At 46.2% G+C, this 18,327-nt stretch overlaps 1 protein-coding gene across 4 annotated transcripts in view; it reads right to left on the bottom strand.

Moving 5' to 3' along the window:
* Kmt5b (lysine methyltransferase 5B) overlaps nt 1-17,124 on the bottom strand; it is a 52,580-nt gene extending 35,456 nt beyond the window's left edge. The window contains exon 1 of one of the 4 annotated variants that reach the window (XM_059263633.1): nt 16,683-17,124. The gene's annotated coding sequence lies outside the window, so the exon portion shown is untranslated. Of the gene's footprint in view, nt 1-15,757; nt 15,996-16,336; nt 16,462-16,682 lie in introns of those variants that run through there. The other 3 variants (XM_059263653.1, XM_059263643.1, XM_059263661.1) reach the window with 3 other exon arrangements.
* Between the last annotated feature and the right edge of the window lie 1,203 nt (nt 17,125-18,327).

Consider the following 18,327-nt stretch of genomic DNA (forward strand, 5'->3'; position numbering starts at 1 on the left):
TAGATCCCTTGGAACTGAGTTATAGATGGTTGTGAGCTGCCATGTGGATGCTGAGAATCAAACTCTGGTCCTCTGTAAGAGCAGCCAGTGTTCTTAATCACTGAACCATTTTTCCAGCCCAGAATCCAGTTTTCTTGTCTCCACCACCAGCATCTGGGACAACACACAATGGACTAGAACCCTCAGCTATTAGTAGATGTTGTAGTCTAAACTGCTGCACTGCAAAAATATGTTCATACTGTCTTGAACTGTGAAGTAGTTACTGCCTGGCCTCTTTAAATTTTATTAGATACCCCCAGTGCTAAGGCTCAAGCATACATACATCAGGACACACAGATGCTACCACCCATGACCTCCCTACTTCTCCTGCTACTGTGCTTTGGGCTCAGCACTTAGTTTAGTTCTGTACCTCTAGGAAAAAAGACAAAGAGAACCTCAAGGTCTTTTGGTCCTTTTGGAAATCTGTCCCAAGATGTTCCATATGACACACCACTTACGAATAATGACTGAAGAATGTGTTTTTAGGAGCCTTAAGGGTAACTGTAGAACAGGACTGACAGATACGGCTTTAAAGACTTAATTTATGTGATGCTTGTGCCAGTGCCCACAGAGGCCAGAAGAGGGCATCATATTCCTTAGAGCTGGAGTTACAGATTTGAGAGCTGCCTGACCTGGGTGCTGGGTCAGAACTTGGGTCCCAATAGGGCAGCAATTGCTCTATGCAGAATCTTTAAATTCCAACTGAGAGTTGCACTCAGGGGACTCAAAGGAAGAACCCCAGTTGTGGTAACACCTCTGTGTGGTGCACATGTCAGTGTGAGGACAATTGCTTTAAATCATTCTTTCACTCTACCATCTGCCAGGGTAAAGAAGAGAGGACAACTTTCTTTTCTTTTTAAGAAAGTTAATGGAGGGCTGGAGAGATGGCTCAGAGGTTTAGAGCACTGGCTGCTCGTCCAGAGGTCCTGAGTTCAATTCCCAGCAACCACATGGTGGCTCACAACCATCTATAATGAGATCTGGTGCCCTCTTCTGGCCTGCAGGCATAATGCAAACACAACACTGTATACATAATAAATAAATCCTTAAAAAAATAAATAAAATAATAAAAAAAAAAAGCTAATGGCACAGAAATTTAACCTACCAGAAATTCTACCAAGGAAATCTTTCCTAAGTTTTAGGAAAGCTCACTGCAAATCATCCCAGCACTGCAAGCTGCTATGGCTGTGACAGAATGTAGGTTAACAGCCAAAGAACAACTAACTACAACAGGGCTGGTACACTGTGGTCAACCAACATTGCTGTCTGAACAGTCCACAGGATAGGAAGCACTTGTGTCAGTCTGTATCTGTCTCCAGCTCAGCAGATGCTCCTGAATGGGACTCTGTTGTCACTGAAGGATTTTGCATAGGAGCTTGCTCTCTAGACAAGGCTGGCCTCAAACTCACAGAGACCTTCCTGCCTCTGCCTCCCTAGAGATGCGATTAAAAGCATGAACCACCACAGCCAGCTGGTCTGCTATCTAATTTCATGATATACTGCTAAATCCAGCTTTTATATGGGTGCTAGGGATCTGAACTCAGCTCCTGAGGCACTTTACCAACTGATCCATCTCCCCATCCCACCTGTGGGAAATACATACCAGGAAATGACAAACAATCAAATAAACAAATAAATCAAAGCAAACTTAAATGGCTCAGTAGGTAAGGAGGTTTCCTCAAAAGCCTGGCAACCTGAGTTCCATCCCTAGGACCTACATAAAGGCAGAAGTTGTCCTGACCTGCACATGTGCATCATGGCACATACATAATAATAAATTTGAAAAAAACAAAAACAAAAAACTCAATGAGGCTGAAGAAATGGCTCAGCAGTTAAGAGCACTTGTTGCTCTTGCAGAGGACCCAGGTTCAACTCCCAGCACCCACATGGTGGCTCAGAATTGTCTGTAACTCAAATTCCAAGGGATCCAATACCCTCTTTTAGCCTCAAGAACAGGCTTGCATATAGTACACAGACATATGTATGCATAAAACTCATACACATAAATTTATCTTTAAGAAAAAGCCTCAGCTGGGTGGTGGTGGTACACGCCTTTAATCCCAGCACTCCGGAGGCAGAGCCAGGTGGATCTCTTGTGTGTTTGAGGCCAGCCTGGTCTAGAGTGAGATCCAGGACAGGTACCAAAACTACACGGAGAAACCCTGTCTCAAAAAACCAAACCAAACCAAACCAAACCAAACAAACAAACAAAAAACAACAAAACAAAACAAAACAAAAAACTCTGAAAGCAGGAATTACACAGATATCTGTACACTGATGTTCATAACAGCATTGTTTTAAAAAGATTGTCAGTCAGCACATTCTTTTTAAAGAACAGAAAAGAAGTGTAAGCAGGAGTGTTTCTGGTCAAGCAGGTGTGATGACTTTTTCTCAGAAAGCTGAGGGAAGAGAGGAAGCTAGCTGCAATCAAAGGTGTACTAGGAACAGAGAAAGCAAACACTAGCCCAGGGCAGAAACACCTTCAAAGCCTAGTATGGCCTGAGCAGACAGACAAGAGGGTAGAGGGGCAGGGCAAGGCAGAGAGGCTAAAAGGAACAGGCAACAGAAGGTGGGCTTTAGAAGCCACTAAGAGATAGCATTTATTCCTCCAGAAACAGAGGGAGCAGAGCGGTGTTAGCATCCACCTCAGTTTTAAAGGACCATGCTGGCAGGTTACCACTGTAAAGAGCTCACAAATTAAAAGCAAAGATGAACCACTGGCTTGCATAGGTAGCAAGAATTGGCTGGCTTCTGGGTCTTCTCTGAAGGTTTTATGGATTGCACTTACTGAGAAACTAAATGTGGAAGTGAGACAATGAGGATTCATTAAGTCCACAAGAAAACTCCTGAGGCAGTTGACAAAGACTACAAGAATTCAGGCTTTGGTCATTTCTTGACTACTGACTGGAGAGCCAAGTGGACTAGAGCAACTGACACAGGACTGAGAAACAGGCTGGGGTACCATCTGGTGGCATGGTGCTGATGGTACTTCATTCAAGACACAGAACCAGATTTTTCTAGGCCTGGGTGTGGATAAAGTAAGTTTAAGAACGGAGAAGACCAGCTAATAATCAAAAGTCAAGGGCTGGGGCTGGAGAGATGGCTCAGCAGTTAAGAGCACTGGCTGCTCTTCCAGAGGACCTGAGTTCAATTCCCAGCAACCACATGGTGGCTCACAACCATCTATAATGAGACCTGGTGCCCTCTTCTGGTGTGCAGGCATACATGCAAGCAGAACACTGTATACATAATAAATTAACAAATCTTAAAAAAAAAAAAAAAAAAAAAGTTGAGCTGGAGAGGTGGCTAGAGGTTAAGAGCACTAGCAGCTCTTCCAGAGGTCCCAAGTTCTATTCCCAGCAACCACATGGTGGCTCACAACCATCTGTAATGAGATCTGGTGCCCTCTTCTGGTGTGCAGGCATACATGCAAGCAGAACACTGTATACATAATAAATAAATAAATAAATCTTTTAAAAAAGAGTCAAGGTGAGGACAAAGCACCCCGGGACAAGGAGCAGGATGGAGGGACAAAGAGCAACCCAGGAACAGCACTTTAAGGAGGAGTCATCTTGGGTAGAGGCTGCAGAGATTCAGAAGGCAAGTCAGGACAGGCCACTGATGACAGCCCTGCTAAGAAATAAACATCCCACATGGATTTGTGTCTCTAACATGCACTGAGGAATACAGAGTATGTACTGAAAAAGATGGCAGGACAAAGAAGAAGATTAGCAAAAGAAAAGTCTCAAATGCTAGGGAAGATGTATGTAAATTAAATCCAAGGATTAAGGAATGCTAGAAATAGACTGATTAATTTGAGATGGCTTTTAGGGTCTGAGTTTAATTCTTAAAATTTATTTATTTGGGAGGCTGAAGGCAGATGCAAGGTGGATCTCTTCTGAGTGCTAGGGTTAAAGGCAGGGGTCACCACCACCTGGCTGCATAATGGTTCTTACAGTGCTTCAGGGAGTGTGCTACCTGAGGTACTGGATCACCAGGAACTGGAGTTATAAAATGTTGTAATTGCTACATGGATACTGGGAAGGAACTTAACCCTGAGACCCTCTGCAAAAGCATAAATACTCTACACTGCTGAGCTCTTGTGTTAAACTTTTTAACAACTGGTGGGCATGGTAATAGATGCCTATGATCCCAAAACGTGTGATGCAGAGGCAGGAGGATCAGTAGTTAAAACACCAGCCTCAGTTTGAGGTCAGTCTGGAACACATTAGACCCTGTCTAAAGGAAATAAGGGGGGAGGGTAATGGTGGGGAACCGACTACTGGTGACTTGCTAAATAGGCATGTCAAAATGCCTCCTAAATATTTATGTTTATACACACAGGTCAGTGTTGCCCTCAACCTTGGGCAGGGAAGTTTCTCTCTGCAACAGTCAGCACTTAATCCAGAAGATTCAAAACTGGTCAAAGTGCTGAGAATAAGTGACTATTGAGTGTTCAGCCCAAAATGGGACAGCTGTATCAAACTCTACTCCGACCTTGAAGGCTCAGAGAACATCAGAAGGAAGGGTGGAAAGAACGAAAGAGCAGGATGATGGGGAGGAGTGCCATGAAATGCTGTCTTCTAGATATAATAGAGCTGCTTCTCTCATGAACTCACTATAGTTGTGGTTGTCTGGACAAGTTCAAGACAGCAGCAGCAGTCAATATTCCAGCAGGTAATAGGCAATACTAACTAGACTCAGTGGGTTACAAAGACAGGGAGGTACAAGAAGGAGTAAATAAAGAGGATGTGTTGTGGGAGGTACAAGAAGGAGTAAAGAGGATGTGTTGTGGGAGGTACAAGGAGTAAAGAGGATGTGTTGCCGTTGCTGGGAAGAGTGGAGGGAGGAGTTGGGGGCATGGTCAAGATACATTGTTTCTGTGTATGATATTGTCAAAGAATACATCAAGAATTTGCTATTAAAAAGTTAGTTCTCTGGACTAGAGTGACATGCTTATTTAAGTGGAAGATGATGAAGTCCCAAGAGGTGACCCTGCATCTAAAAATGATGCAACTAGGTTCTGAGGAAACATACAGTGATTGTACTAGAAAGGGCAGCATCATTCCCCAGAGGCTGATTCACCAACACTAAGGGAAAAAGAGTGACTGGATCAACAACTGGGAGAAGAGGGAAGGTTTCTCAGTTTCTAGGATGAAACAGATTGGGGGGGGGGGGGGCGGTTATTTAGGACCAGTGTGAAACATTACAAAACTGCTAAAATAAGGAAAGTATTTAGGGAATTAAAAAGAAGGCTGCCAGGGTGGTGGTGGTAGCGCACGCCTTTAATCCCAGCACTTGGGAGGCAGAGGCAGGTGGAGCTCTGTGAGTTTGAGGCCAGCCTGGTCTACAAAGCGAGATCTAGGCCAGCCAAGGTTACACAGAGAAATCCTGTCTTGGGAGGGAAAAAAAAAAAAAAAAAAGGAAGGCTAGGCACGACAACGTGTAATCTCAGAACTCTAGAGGCTTAAACAAAAAATCATGAATTTGAGGCCAGCTACATAGTGAGACCCCACCTCAAAAACAGTATAAAATAATTCCACCCTTCCAAAAGAATTGAAATGGAAACTTGTAATGCTATCGTATTATACCATCATTAAGGAAAAGAACACCCATCCACTACCACAGGCCGCTCCCAAGAGAACACTACAGTTGCCTTTAGAGGAGGGGGGATTGTTTTCCCTAAATAACTGTAATGAATCTATTTACTTATATTCAGAAAAATACCAAAGCTTTGATAGTTTAGCCAGTTTCAGAAGAAAGCACAGCTGTCTCAGGAAATGTACTTGGTTCAGGAAGTATGTGCCCTATGTCCACCAACACTGGACCCACTCAGTCTTTGGATGAAAGCATAGTGCTGGTCAGTGCTCCTGAGCTGACAGTCTTGGAGGACTCTGCTTCCAATTCTTTTTAACTCCAAGATGGTAGAGTTTTTTGTTTAATGTTTTACATAAACTGCTTGTAAAAATTCTGCAGAGGGGTGGAGAAATGGTTCAGAGGTTAAGGGCACTGGATGCTCTTATAGAGACTTCAGACAGTTTGACGGGACAAATACAGTTGACAATTTTCTAGGAAGCAACTCTGAATTTATGGCCAACTCTCGCTTCTGTGACTGTATTGTTGGAAAGCATCCTGTTTGAGAAGCCAGGTGACTTGGTAAGAGTGTTAGGAAACCAAAGAAGGAAGCTTAGGAGATACTTGTTTCTGTAAACTCACAGGATGCTTCCACCTACAGTGGCACTGTCACGCAAGTGTTTATCAACACCTACAGTCAAAGAATCTCTAAAATGTCTCTAAATGTAAGACAAGATACACACACACCAGCAGGACGCAATTTCTTTCTAATTTCTGTTTCTAACTTCTGTACAACTAAGCTCAGATGCACCAATCTCTGCCGACAACAGCTCTCCCCAGGTACCTCAGATGTCATATCCTCATCTGGACCCAAAAGAATCAATCAGGTCTGAGGCCAAGAACTCCTCTGCAGAGCCTTACCTACCACCTTTTCAAGCTAATACCAAGGCTAGTTTTGAAAAGCACTGACGGTGGTAAGTTGGCGAGGGTGATTTACTCTAAAGAGTAAGGGAGAGGACTGAACATGGATGCAATGTTTGTTAACGGTTTACCCTCCGGAATTTGTGAATGTTACGAGGTAAAGGTTCTCTGAAGATTGAATGTAGAGCTTTATGACAAGTTTCATCCTGAACCACCCAAGTGAGATGTCCTTCAATGAGAGACTGAGGAGAGGCTAAGGCTAGCTCTTCTCCACACCCTGGCTTGAGCCAGGTGATACCACAACACACCACTCTTGCTTTAAGCCACCAAGAGCCTAGTAGTTTGTTGCAGCAGCCACAGGAAGCTGCTACAAAGACCACGACAAAGTACACCAAAGTAAAAACTTCTTGTCATCAGACTAGAAGCATACAAAATCCCACCACGATCAGAGACTGTTCTTACAGAACAACAGACAGAAAACACCGTCAAAGTTATTGTCCCCTGTGAGTACAGGTGTGAGACACAGGTACAGGCTTATGAGGTAACTACAGCTGGCTTCTCAAGCACACATCTAGGTACTGAAGTGGTGTGTGCTAAGCCACACAACCACAATTCCTTTAGAGTGTCATGACTGACACTGTCCTATTCATGGAAAGCCTATTTAGATAGAAAGTTTGATTTATCAAAACATTTTAAACAATAAAACCCCCTCTACTGGTAAGTTCTAACAGGTAGCTATAGTACTCGGCTGCCGATCTACAGGTTGGATCTGAAATACAGTCCTCTTCAAATGCTTCAGCAGAGAAAACTGACTGACAGTTTCTTCTATCTCCACATCTGAGTGCTTGACCATGATTTATGTAAGAGAGACTGCTTGACTCTAACAGCCTCAGCAGGTATTTCTAAAATAGAGGTTTTAGCTATTAAAGAAACTTCACAAGGGGCTGGAGAGATGGCTCGATGGTTAAGAGCACTGACTACTCTTCCAGAGGACCCGGGTTCAATTCCCAGCACCCACACAGCAGTTTACAACTGTCTGTAACTCCAGTTCCAGGGGATCTGACACCCTTACACCAATACACATAAAATAAAATTAAATAATTTTTTTTTAAAAAGAAACTCCACAAAACCAAACCACCAAAATCCAAGTTCACACACACACAACACATACACACACACACACACACACACACACACACACACACAAAACCCACACTGTCTCCATCTTCCCACCTGATCAGGGCTCACTCAATAGTAACACCCAATATAACCAATATTTCTTTTGCTGTATTTTCAGTCACCTTTCTAGAAAAAGATGCCACCAACCACTGCATACCTGTAAGTACAGCCTCTACAGCCCATAGCTCCAAATGGTATTCAATTTCTACTGAGCAAAAAGGGTGGTTCTTGGGCTGAACTTTCAGGGTTATGCTTGAGTTCGCCAAGGTGGGCTCTACCAAAGGCTGCCCACACAGTGGGTAGGAGACTGCTCTGAAGTCAAAACAACTGGAGTCCACACTGGCTTCACCCCATGCTTACTAACAGTGTAACCAAGCATAAGTCATTTAACTAACACCTAAGTAAAATGAAAGGCCCAGTTTCTAGGTTTGGCACATAGGCTGAGCAGAAATAACTAATAAAAGCACCCAACTGTTCTTTCCAAATAACTAGGGCAAAAGCAAAGGTGGCCAGATAGAGCCCCCATCTTCCTACCTCTCCCACAAAAATAAAAACCACACCATGTCACTCGTTTTTAACAGGAACAAATTTGGCCAATGAGTTCTCTGACAACTTGAGCCTGACTCCAGGGCTCACACGGTGGAAGGAGAGAACCAAGGTCTGCAAGTTACCTTCTGACCTCCACATGACACACCTATGCCCACCTCCCACCCCCACTAACTAAATAAAAACAAAGACTTTCTACTCTACAAAGATTTCAGCATCTCTACTGAAAATGTCTCAGGCTCAGGAGCTAGGGAGATGGCTCTTGCAGAAGACCTGAGAGTTTGGTTTCCAGCACCCACTTTGGGTGGTTAACTGTAATTTAAGCTCCAGGGGATCCAATGCCCCATTCTGACCTCTGCAAACACCCTCAGATACAGTATAAATTCACACAATCACGAGTAAAAATAAAAACCAAAGACAGAAAGAGGCTCAGCTGGGCATACTAGTCTACATCTGTAATCCCAACTACTTGGGAGGCTGAGGCAAGGATACCTAGGGTTTGAGGCTAACCTAGACTACTTAGTGAGATATTCTCATAAAATAAATGAAAAACCTGAACAGGCTTAAGTAGTAAGTTATTTGACTAAAGTAATTCACTTCCAACAAAGTACCATATCCAATAATACATAACACACAACAAAACAAAAATAGTCTAAGTTTTACCACAGGAAGTTCAATGACAAGAGAGGGAATAAGGATGAACAAGACACATGGGCACAAGGCAAGGGAGTCATGCCTTGCAAAGCAGCACCCCATCTACAGTGAGTGAACAGGGACTGTGTGCCTAAGTATCTAGTTCAAAGTCCAACAAGCAGCCATCAGCTCCAGGTGAAAGTGCAGACCTGAATGTGGCTGTCTTGGCACAACAGAAGTAACCTTCTAACTAGTGCTCTGGGCACTCCACACCATGGCGTCACTATGACTCAAGAGCTCTGCCAAGCTTTTTCTAATAGCCAGAACCTGGAAACAATCTAGATGCCCGTCAACTGAAGAATGGATTAAGGAAATGTGGTACATATACACAATGGAGTACTACTCAGCAGAGAAAAACAATGACAGCATGAAATTTGCAGGCAAATGGATGGAACTAGAAAATATCATCCTGAGTGAGGTAACCCAAACCCAGAAGGACAAACATGGTATGTACTCACTCATAAGTGGATTCTAGATATAAAGCAAAGAACAATCAGACAGCAACCCATAGAACCAGGGAGGCTATATAGCAGGGGGGACCCTAGGATGACTGTGGCTTATAAGTTTTGGTTTTACTCAATTACTGGGCAAACTTCAATGAAACATTTCACAATTAGGATAAGAATTTATACTGTATCAAGCTGATAATAGGAAAATAAATTTTAAAAAGTGAAAAAAAACCTTAAAAAATAATTTTAAAAAAAAAGGAGCTGTGCCAAGAACTGGGCAGCACATCATGTGTCCATGTACAACCCTGTAACACATGCACAATGCTACCACTGTCATCCCCAATGTACTAAAGAGAACAAGGCCAGGATTAGGCAAGATTAAGCCAAGGTCAGACTGAAAAACCATACACTCTTAGTATCATACAAAGAAACAATACAGTCTCAATGCAAACAATTCTTGGATATATTTGTCCTATATGTGAAGATTCTAGGACAGAATGGTAGTGTCTTCTGCCTTCATGGAGCTGAGTTCAGTGTGGGAAGAAAAGACTACACATGTAGGAATGAATCTAAATAAGCACAATCTGGTAAGAGCGACAAAGATTTGAGTAAATCAAAAGCTACACTAAGAGACTTTAATTAAGAAAAATAAAAATGGCCGGGCGGTGGTGGCGCACGCCTTTAATCCCAGCACTCGGGAGGCAGAGCCAGGCGGATCTCTGTGAGTTCGAGGCCAGCCTGGACTACCAAGTGAGTCCCAGGAAAGGCGCAAAGCTACACAGAGAAACCCTGTCTCGAAAAACAAAAAACAAAAAAAAAAAAAAAGAAAAAGAAAAAGAAAAATGGCCAGGTGGCAGTGGCGCACACCTTTAATCCCAGCACTCGAGAGGCAGAGCCAGGCGGATCTCTGTGAGTTTGAGGCCAGCCTGATCTACAGAGCGAGACCCAGGACAGGCACCAAAACTACACAGAGAAACCCTGTCTCCAAAAAAAAAGAAAAAAAAGAAAAGAAAGAAAGAAAAAGAAAAAGAAAGAAAAGAAAGAAATGAAAACATAGAAAGGATCATGGTGTGGGGAAAGCACTCTGGCTATTTACGTCCATCCACCAAACACCTTTAAGAGCCAACTAACGGGGCTGGAGAGATGGCTCAGTGGTTAAGAGCACTGGCTGCTCTTCCAAAGGTCCTGAGTTCAATTCCCAGCAACCACATGGTGGCTCACAACCATCTGTAATGAGATCTGGTGCCCTCTTCTGGCCTGCAAACATACATGCAAGCAAACACTGTATACATAATAAATAAATCTTAAAAAAAAAAAAAAAAAGAGCCAACTAACTTTGTCTGAACTTTTTAGGACCCCGAGTGAGGCCTGCTTCTGCTTCTTTCTTGAAGGGGAGAGGTTTCCTATGGCCTCTCTACCCCCAGACTCCACAAGCTCACTGGCTGAAGGCTCAAGGACCCTTTGTTCTCAGTGTGTGGGCTCCACTCCTAAGAGTTAAATATATACTCCCCATGATGCAACATAAGCATTGCCTTGAAAACAAAAATACTCTTCAGAGATCACTGAGTCATTAAAACACATCAGATACTCCTTCAAGTCCTATAAATCAGATGAAATGATTCATTCCGCAGACCTGGAATCCACTCACTTCCACAAACAATGCACAAGCCTGCTGGGAGCCTTGAGGCACTGTTCGTGGTGCTGGAATAGCTATTGTGGCCATTGAACACTAGAGGGCCCCCGAGAGCTTCCACTTTCAGAAAGAAATCATACAGAGCCACAGCTCCAAAGGCTAAAAAGATGGTGGTTCAGTGGTTAAGAACACTTGCTGCTCTTTCAGAGAACCTGAGTTCAGTTCCCAGCAACCATTATCAGGCAGCTCACAACCTCCTGTAACTCTAGCTTCAGTGGATCCAATGCCTTCTTTTTGGACTCCATGAACTCCTGCACTCACATGCACACATCCACACATAGGCACACATAAATAGAATAAAATGAAAATGCTGACTAGGAAAAATGCTGACCAGGTTTCTTTGGGGATGGAGTGGGGGCACAGTTAGAATGTAGGTACCCTAACACCTGTACAAAGTGCTGTAGTGTTCACACTAGTATGTGTGACTGAGGACTCATGGCTCAACTACCCTATTATGTGGGTATTAGTATCACAAACAAGGCTCAGGAGTGAATTTTGCTGTTCAAATAAAGCTGTTCTTAGGTGGCAATGCTGGGTCTCAAACTCCTGTCTAAATTTAGTCCAGGCTGAGCCACACACAAAACCCTAAAGAAGCTAATCACAGACAAATGCCTCCTGGGCCTGTTTACTTGTTTAGTGTGCCCTACTAAACACAAATGAAGAGATGCTGCAGAGATGTAACTGGCCAGTAAGAGCCATATGGGGCTTAAATATCAAGATTTTCAGACCACTGATAGATGCTAGTACCTCAATTTGAAAAACCACCTGGACTGTAAAGCCCCTTGTGACACTTCAAAAGACATAAAATCGCATGAAGCCTACAGATGAGCTAAGTAAACCAACTAGAGATGTTAAATACGATTGTTCTTAGAAGATATGGAAAGATGAAGTAGAATTTAGGACTACAAGTAACTTCACTGAGAATGTCTACTCACTTTACAGAAAGACTTGGCCCCATCAGTGCCTTAAATATAGCGACAGCAAAGTCTACAGCACAGCCACCGACTCTTGCGTCAACAGTACTCTGACTAGTCCCTAAATTAGATTTATAAACAGCACCACAATTTTATTCACAACCCTAGAATTACAAGGTGTCCCATTCCCACACCAGCTAGCCCCAACTCAGGGCATGAGGCCAGAGGCAACAGATGCTAACAGGTTTGGCTGTCCTTGGGCACCATGGAAGAGAATGGCAAAGAAAAATGTCCCTTAAGAGGCTCACTGAGTGCAGACACTATTTTCCCTCTTTGTGAGCCTATTTAGAGGTAATGAAGGCTGATACTAGGCTGTAAGAGGCTTCAGGTATGAGAGAATTTAGCTACTCTAACTTTCTGCTCCCCAAGAAAGTTTAAAAAAAAAAAATCTACCACTAGAAGTTAATACAGATTGGCTGGGCAGTGATAGCATATGCCTTTAATCCTAGCACTTGGGAGGCAGAGGAAGGTGGATCTATGAGTTCAAGGCCAGCCTGGCCTACAGAGAGAGTTCCAAGACAACCAGGGATATACAGAGAAAACTATGTAAAAAAACAAAACAAAAAGAAGTTAATACAGATTTATAAAAATAGACTAGGGTGATTCTTTATTGTACAGACAGAATCCCTACAACATGCCTTTAAAATGGTAAAACCCAGCAATACATTTAAAATAATATGCACATAACTAAAATTTGGGGACTAAAACAAGTTATATCTATAACTGAAAACTATTTGTTTTGGCTTTTTGAAACAGGGTCTTACCATGTAGTCCAGGCTGACTTCCAACTTGAGAGCCTCCTAACTCAGTCTCTAGAGGGCTAGGATTATTGATACATTCCAGCCACCACGCTCAGTTCTGGAAAGTGTATAACTAGGAACAAGTGGATTTCAGAACATACTAATAGGCAAAAAATAGTTTAGATGTTGATGAGGCACCTCTCCTCTCAATTGGTACTTCTAATCTTTAGGAAGCATGCAATTGCTTGGGGGGTAGAGATTACAATGAGACCTATGTAAAATACATCTGTAACAATTTCCTATTAGAGTAGGAGGAAGAATGTAGACATGGAGGATGGATTTTAAAGGAGGCTGTCTGTTAAGCAGCACACTCCCCGCAAAGCTTCTGACTTGCTCACTAGAAACCCTTGTTTGTACAGTAAGTTTATGGAATTCAGCCATTCAAAGCTGCTAAGTTTCGGGGCTGGAGAGATGGCTCAGTGGTTATGATTGTGTACTTGTTATACTTGCAAAGGACCCAAGTTCAGTTCCCAGAACCCACACAGCAGCTCCTAACCATCTGTAACTCCAGTTCTAAAGTACTGGATGCCCTCTTTGATCTCTGGAGACACCAGGCACACATATCCAGGCAAAACAACTCATACATATAACTTTAAAATATACTTAAAATCTGCAGGGGTTTTACTTCACACTTCAAGCTTAAGAGCCTTCTTTTTTATTATTTTTAATTATGTGTGTGTGTGGTCATGTATACATGAATACAGATGCTCTTGGGAGGCCAGAAGTGTCAGATTCCCTGGGGCTGAAGTTACAGGTGGTTGTGAGCCACCTGATGTGGGTTCTGGGAACTGAATTCTGGAACTCTGGAAGAGCAGAACTCACTGAGCCATCTCTTCAGCCCCATAGTTCATTTTTGTTTTGCTTTTTTTCCTGAGGCAGGCAGGGTTTCTCTGCATAGCCCTAGCTGTCTTGGAACTCACTCTATAGACCAGGCTGGCCTCACACTGGGAGATCCACCTGCCTCTGCCTCCAGAGTGCCACCACCACCTGGCACAGCCCCATGTTTTAAGATTTCAAAACTGACAGCTTAACCAAGAAATCAGTTACTTTGCAAATTGCTGCACCGAAGTCCATCAGCTAGTCAGAAATCTGACCTTGTAGTAACTTTGATTTGTGGACTTACCACAACTAAATCCACTTTCTACATTAACATGCCAGCAAAACAAGTGTTTTAGCTACTCCCCAAAGAGGTAAACTAAAAATAAAATATAAGGCAGAAAAAGTAAAGGTTACACCATATACATAAAGCTAGTCTCTAGTACACAGAGCAAGCTCTACCTGAGATAAAACCACCCCATGCTGTCTCTCCCTACAGTTACTCAATATATGCTAGATAGCCAATAATGTGACCCATAGAGGGATGACACATGGTCCCTTGTTTTTACAAGTAAAGAATGCTCTCGAGCTAACAAAGTCCTAGGCCTTCTGACCAGAGAGAAGGGTCTTGGTGAATGAGGAGAAGGTAAAGTTCACATGTGATAGACAAAAGCACAAAATAATGGAATCGTGGAGATTATCTAAGAGGATTTACTCTGCAAGCCACTGGAAAAGTACTCCTAAAGACAGGGAGCTACTCAGAATCTATACACAGTGTTATACAACCCAGCCACATAGCTGGCCCTATAAACCTACAAGTTAATACCTATGGAGAAGAAAATCACATCTGAACTCAGATCAGAGGATGGTCTAAAGGGAAACTTAATCGGACTGCCCCCACCCACCTATAAAACCCCTGCTCAACCACACAAACTCCCAAGACACTCCCCTCTCATCTGCATACATTTCTGCCACCCAGCCTTCCTGGGCATGGTCCACTGGTATCTTCTACAAGTGTGGGGAGCTCAGAGTAGCAGCCCAGTGTCATCATAGTGAGTCCAACACCTTTAAGAGAACACTTGGGAGGGAAAGGAAAAAGAAAGAGTCCTTGGAAACAGTTTGGTTTCAATCACAGCGAAAGGATAGAGTCCTATTCTACTGAAGTATGAATACTCTGAAGGTAAGGGTTTTGTTTCTGGTTTGTTGTTGTTTTTAAACACAATTTTAAGGAATACTTTCAATGACATTGACTAGATACATTTTGAAAAATTACAAACAAGCTGGACAAGTTGGAGATTAATAAATTATCTCTTTCATTAAGTGACTGAGCATCTGCCCCTAGGTGGACCAGATAAATCTCAACAGGCTCACAAGACAGCTAAGGGGTATGCAAGGGTACAGCCAATCTCACACAGCATGCAAAGACAGCTCAGGGAACAGAGGAACCGTGCTTTCTGTGCAGGCCAGTCAGGAAGCTTGTTCCAGCAGGCTACATTCTCCTGGGCCTTTTCTGAAGATGGGCATATGCTGGCATTGAAGGGGCTTGGGAAAAAAGCACAGATGAGCCTGGGAGAGGGAGTGGAATGTACAATGTCGAGAGGCTTCAGACTCCAACACTGCCTAGTGTTTCCCCACGTGCAACATTAAGGCATTTGCAGACTTTAACCCTGGACCACAGAGAGCTCCTTGGAGGGACTCGGTCAAACCTGTATCTATACAGTAAAGGTGTGTCTTTGGCAATTCACTCTTCAGGCATGGACTTCACCTACAAATCACCTGTGGTACTTTCAGGCAAAAAATAAATAAATAAATAAAATAATAAAATTAAAAAAAAAAAAAACTTCTTCCTCGCCCCTGAAAGGGTTTACATTCTGTCTACTAATTACCAAAATTGACGGGCGTTGCTGTCAATTAAAAACAAAACAAAACAAAACAAAAAACCAGAACGGGGGAACAGTTACAGGGGAAGCGCGTTCCCCTAAGGAATCCATCCACTCAGCTGTCTTCCGACCCCCTCAGGCCACTGTGTCAAACAGTTTTTAAGTCTAGAAAGCAGGTTAAAAGAGTCTTCACCAATCCAGGTGGTTCATCTTGCCCGCTCCTCTGGAGAGAAGATTCTCTCAGAGGGAACTCGTCAGGAAGTTCTTCGAAACGAACTTCCCGTCTCCCTCTCACAAGTTTCCCTACTCCCTGGTCGGACGACGATCGGGATGACAGACCGGGTGACGCCAGTGCCTCCGAGCCAGGCCCGTGTGCGGGGCCGGCCCCGCGACGCCGCGGGACAGCACCGAGGGGAGGAGGGCGCGTACTGGAGAGCGACAGGCTGAGCCTGGAGCGACAGGAAACGAGGCTCGGGCCAAAACAAAAACAACCGAAAGTTCGGCGCGGCGGCGCGAGCAGATTGGGCGAGACGCTGCACGGCCGCCCATTGGAGAAGAGGCAAAACACAGTCCCCCAATCCCGAGCGGCCGGGCAGCTCCCCTCGTGCGGCCGCGACCCGGCCCCCGCCGACCGCTACCGCTCCCTTCCGGCCGCCGCCACAACTGCAGGCCGCGCTCGCTCGCTCGCTCGCCCGGCCGCCCCGGCCCCGCAGCCCCGCCCCGCGGCCCGGTTCCCGCAAGCACGCACGCACGCACGCCCTCCGCGGCTCACCGCCAGCACGGCCAGCCTTCCCGTACCGGGCCCCTCCAAGACCCCGCCACCGGGCTCCCGAAGCGTCTGGCTACACTTTCCCGTCCCTCCAGAGAATTAATCACCAAAAAAATATCTCCTCGGAAAAAAAACTGGAGAGTAAAATCCAATATGGCGGCACGGACGTAGCACCGCCCGCTGCCTCCGCTGACGGGGGGGGGGGGGAGAGAAAGGAGTCCGCGTCCGCCGAGCGCCCCCCCCCCAACCCTGCCGCCGCGGCCGCCACCGCGCCCCGCGCCCAGCCCCGGTCCCCGAGCCCTGGCTCGCAGCGCTGGGCCATCACGACCTCATAGACCTCGGGCCTCACCTCCGCCTCGCGCGCAGCCGCGGGGTCTGGGAGGCATCCGCCGGCTTCGGGGCTTCGCGTCCTGCGTTCTCGCGCAGCGCCGGGTGCCGCCTCCGGTCCCCGGGCGTCCTCACCTCATAGCCCCCGAGCCTCGCTGCCGCGCCGCAGACGCGTCGCCGCCCCCGGTGAGCCACCCGGACACCGCCCGGGCTCGGTGGAAGGACACGAAAAAAAGTCCACGGCTGACGGCGGAGGGACACCACGCAGGCTATGAGCGTACGCGCTCCTCTGCCCCGCGCCAGTCGCCGCGATGGCTTCGACGGAATTCTGTGGGAGGAGGCGGAGAGACGCCAGAGAGAATGGAGTTCCCCTCCGCGCCACCCGACGGCGGAGGCACAAGAGCGATTTCCCGAGAAGGAGCCGCGTCGTTGCCGTCGCTGCGCCTCGAGGCGGAGGGATCGCAGCGAGCGTCGTTCGAAGATCCCTCCGCCCAGCTGCCCTTTAAATCTCGGTGGAGGCGGCGTCGCCGCGCGCCCGGCGGGCGCCTCCTAGTTCGCCGGCCGCTCGCTGCCCCGCGGGGTCGGCACCCGCCCCCGTCCCGCGCGCACCTGCACCTACCAGGGACAGCTCCCGAGCCGCGATCTCGGGGGGCAGCTACCGGCGCGCGGCGCTCCGGGCCCGCTGTGCCTCCGGGGTGCACCGAGGGGAGGCGGCCGGGGATGGCGAGTTTCTTTGTTGTGGGGATGGGTGTCGTTGGGAGCAGAAACACCCTTCAAGACCATGTGGGCCACCGGAGCGTTACCACGCGGGAGGCAGGGAGGGAGTGTGCGTGGGGTTGCCCGTGCTGTCACCGGCTGCTCCTTGAGCACCTACTGAGTGCCAACCTTTTCCCCGACGCGGCCACTCCTCACCCTCCTCGGGCTCTACCGGCACGAGGAAGGCGGTTTGGTCCTCTGGGAGCTTAGGGCGGAAGATCCGGAGTGGCTTGCACCCACGCCTGGGGTATGGCGAAGCCCCACCCCTTGGATCTTGCAGTCGGATAAGGGGTGCCACGCAACAATAACGAGGGTCACATCCTCATCCCCATCCAGGCATCGTTTCCAGCGAGCTGGTGCACTGCCTTTTTTACTCCTCGGGGTAATCCCCAGGGATCGAGAGCGTTGTGGGTCCTAATTTACACATAGGGAAATTGAGGCACGGACTGGTTAGGTGACTTTTCAACTGGCTGAAGCCGGAGCCTCTTACACACTACTCTGCCGAAAACGCAGGCTTTAAATTAGTGAAGCTGGTGGTTGGGACCTGCAAGGAGACGTTTGAGGTTGCCACATGCATACAGAAGCAAGCGCCTCTGAGTGAGGTGGAGGGTGTTAGGGAAACGTACGAAAATGTTCCAGCGGTGGAAGAGAAGAAAGCATGCAGATCCCGCAGACGCATCGGACAGGGCAGGCAGCTGAGACGATTCCAGGAGAGCACCAGCCTGCCTTGGTTCCCCTGCAAACACCAACCCTGCGCCCGCTCACATACTGTGGCACAGTAGGCATTTTCTAGAGGATAGCTCAGCGGGGGACGTGGTCCTAAAGTCCAGCCAATACCAACTAACCTCCCATTGCTTCCTCTTTGATCTTGAGTAGTAGACTAGACGTTTGTTATCCCCTTCCACAGATGG

The sequence above is a fragment of the Peromyscus eremicus genome, chromosome 1, assembly GCF_949786415.1.
Source record: "Peromyscus eremicus chromosome 1, PerEre_H2_v1, whole genome shotgun sequence".
In the NCBI taxonomy this organism is placed as follows: domain Eukaryota; kingdom Metazoa; phylum Chordata; class Mammalia; order Rodentia; family Cricetidae; genus Peromyscus; species Peromyscus eremicus.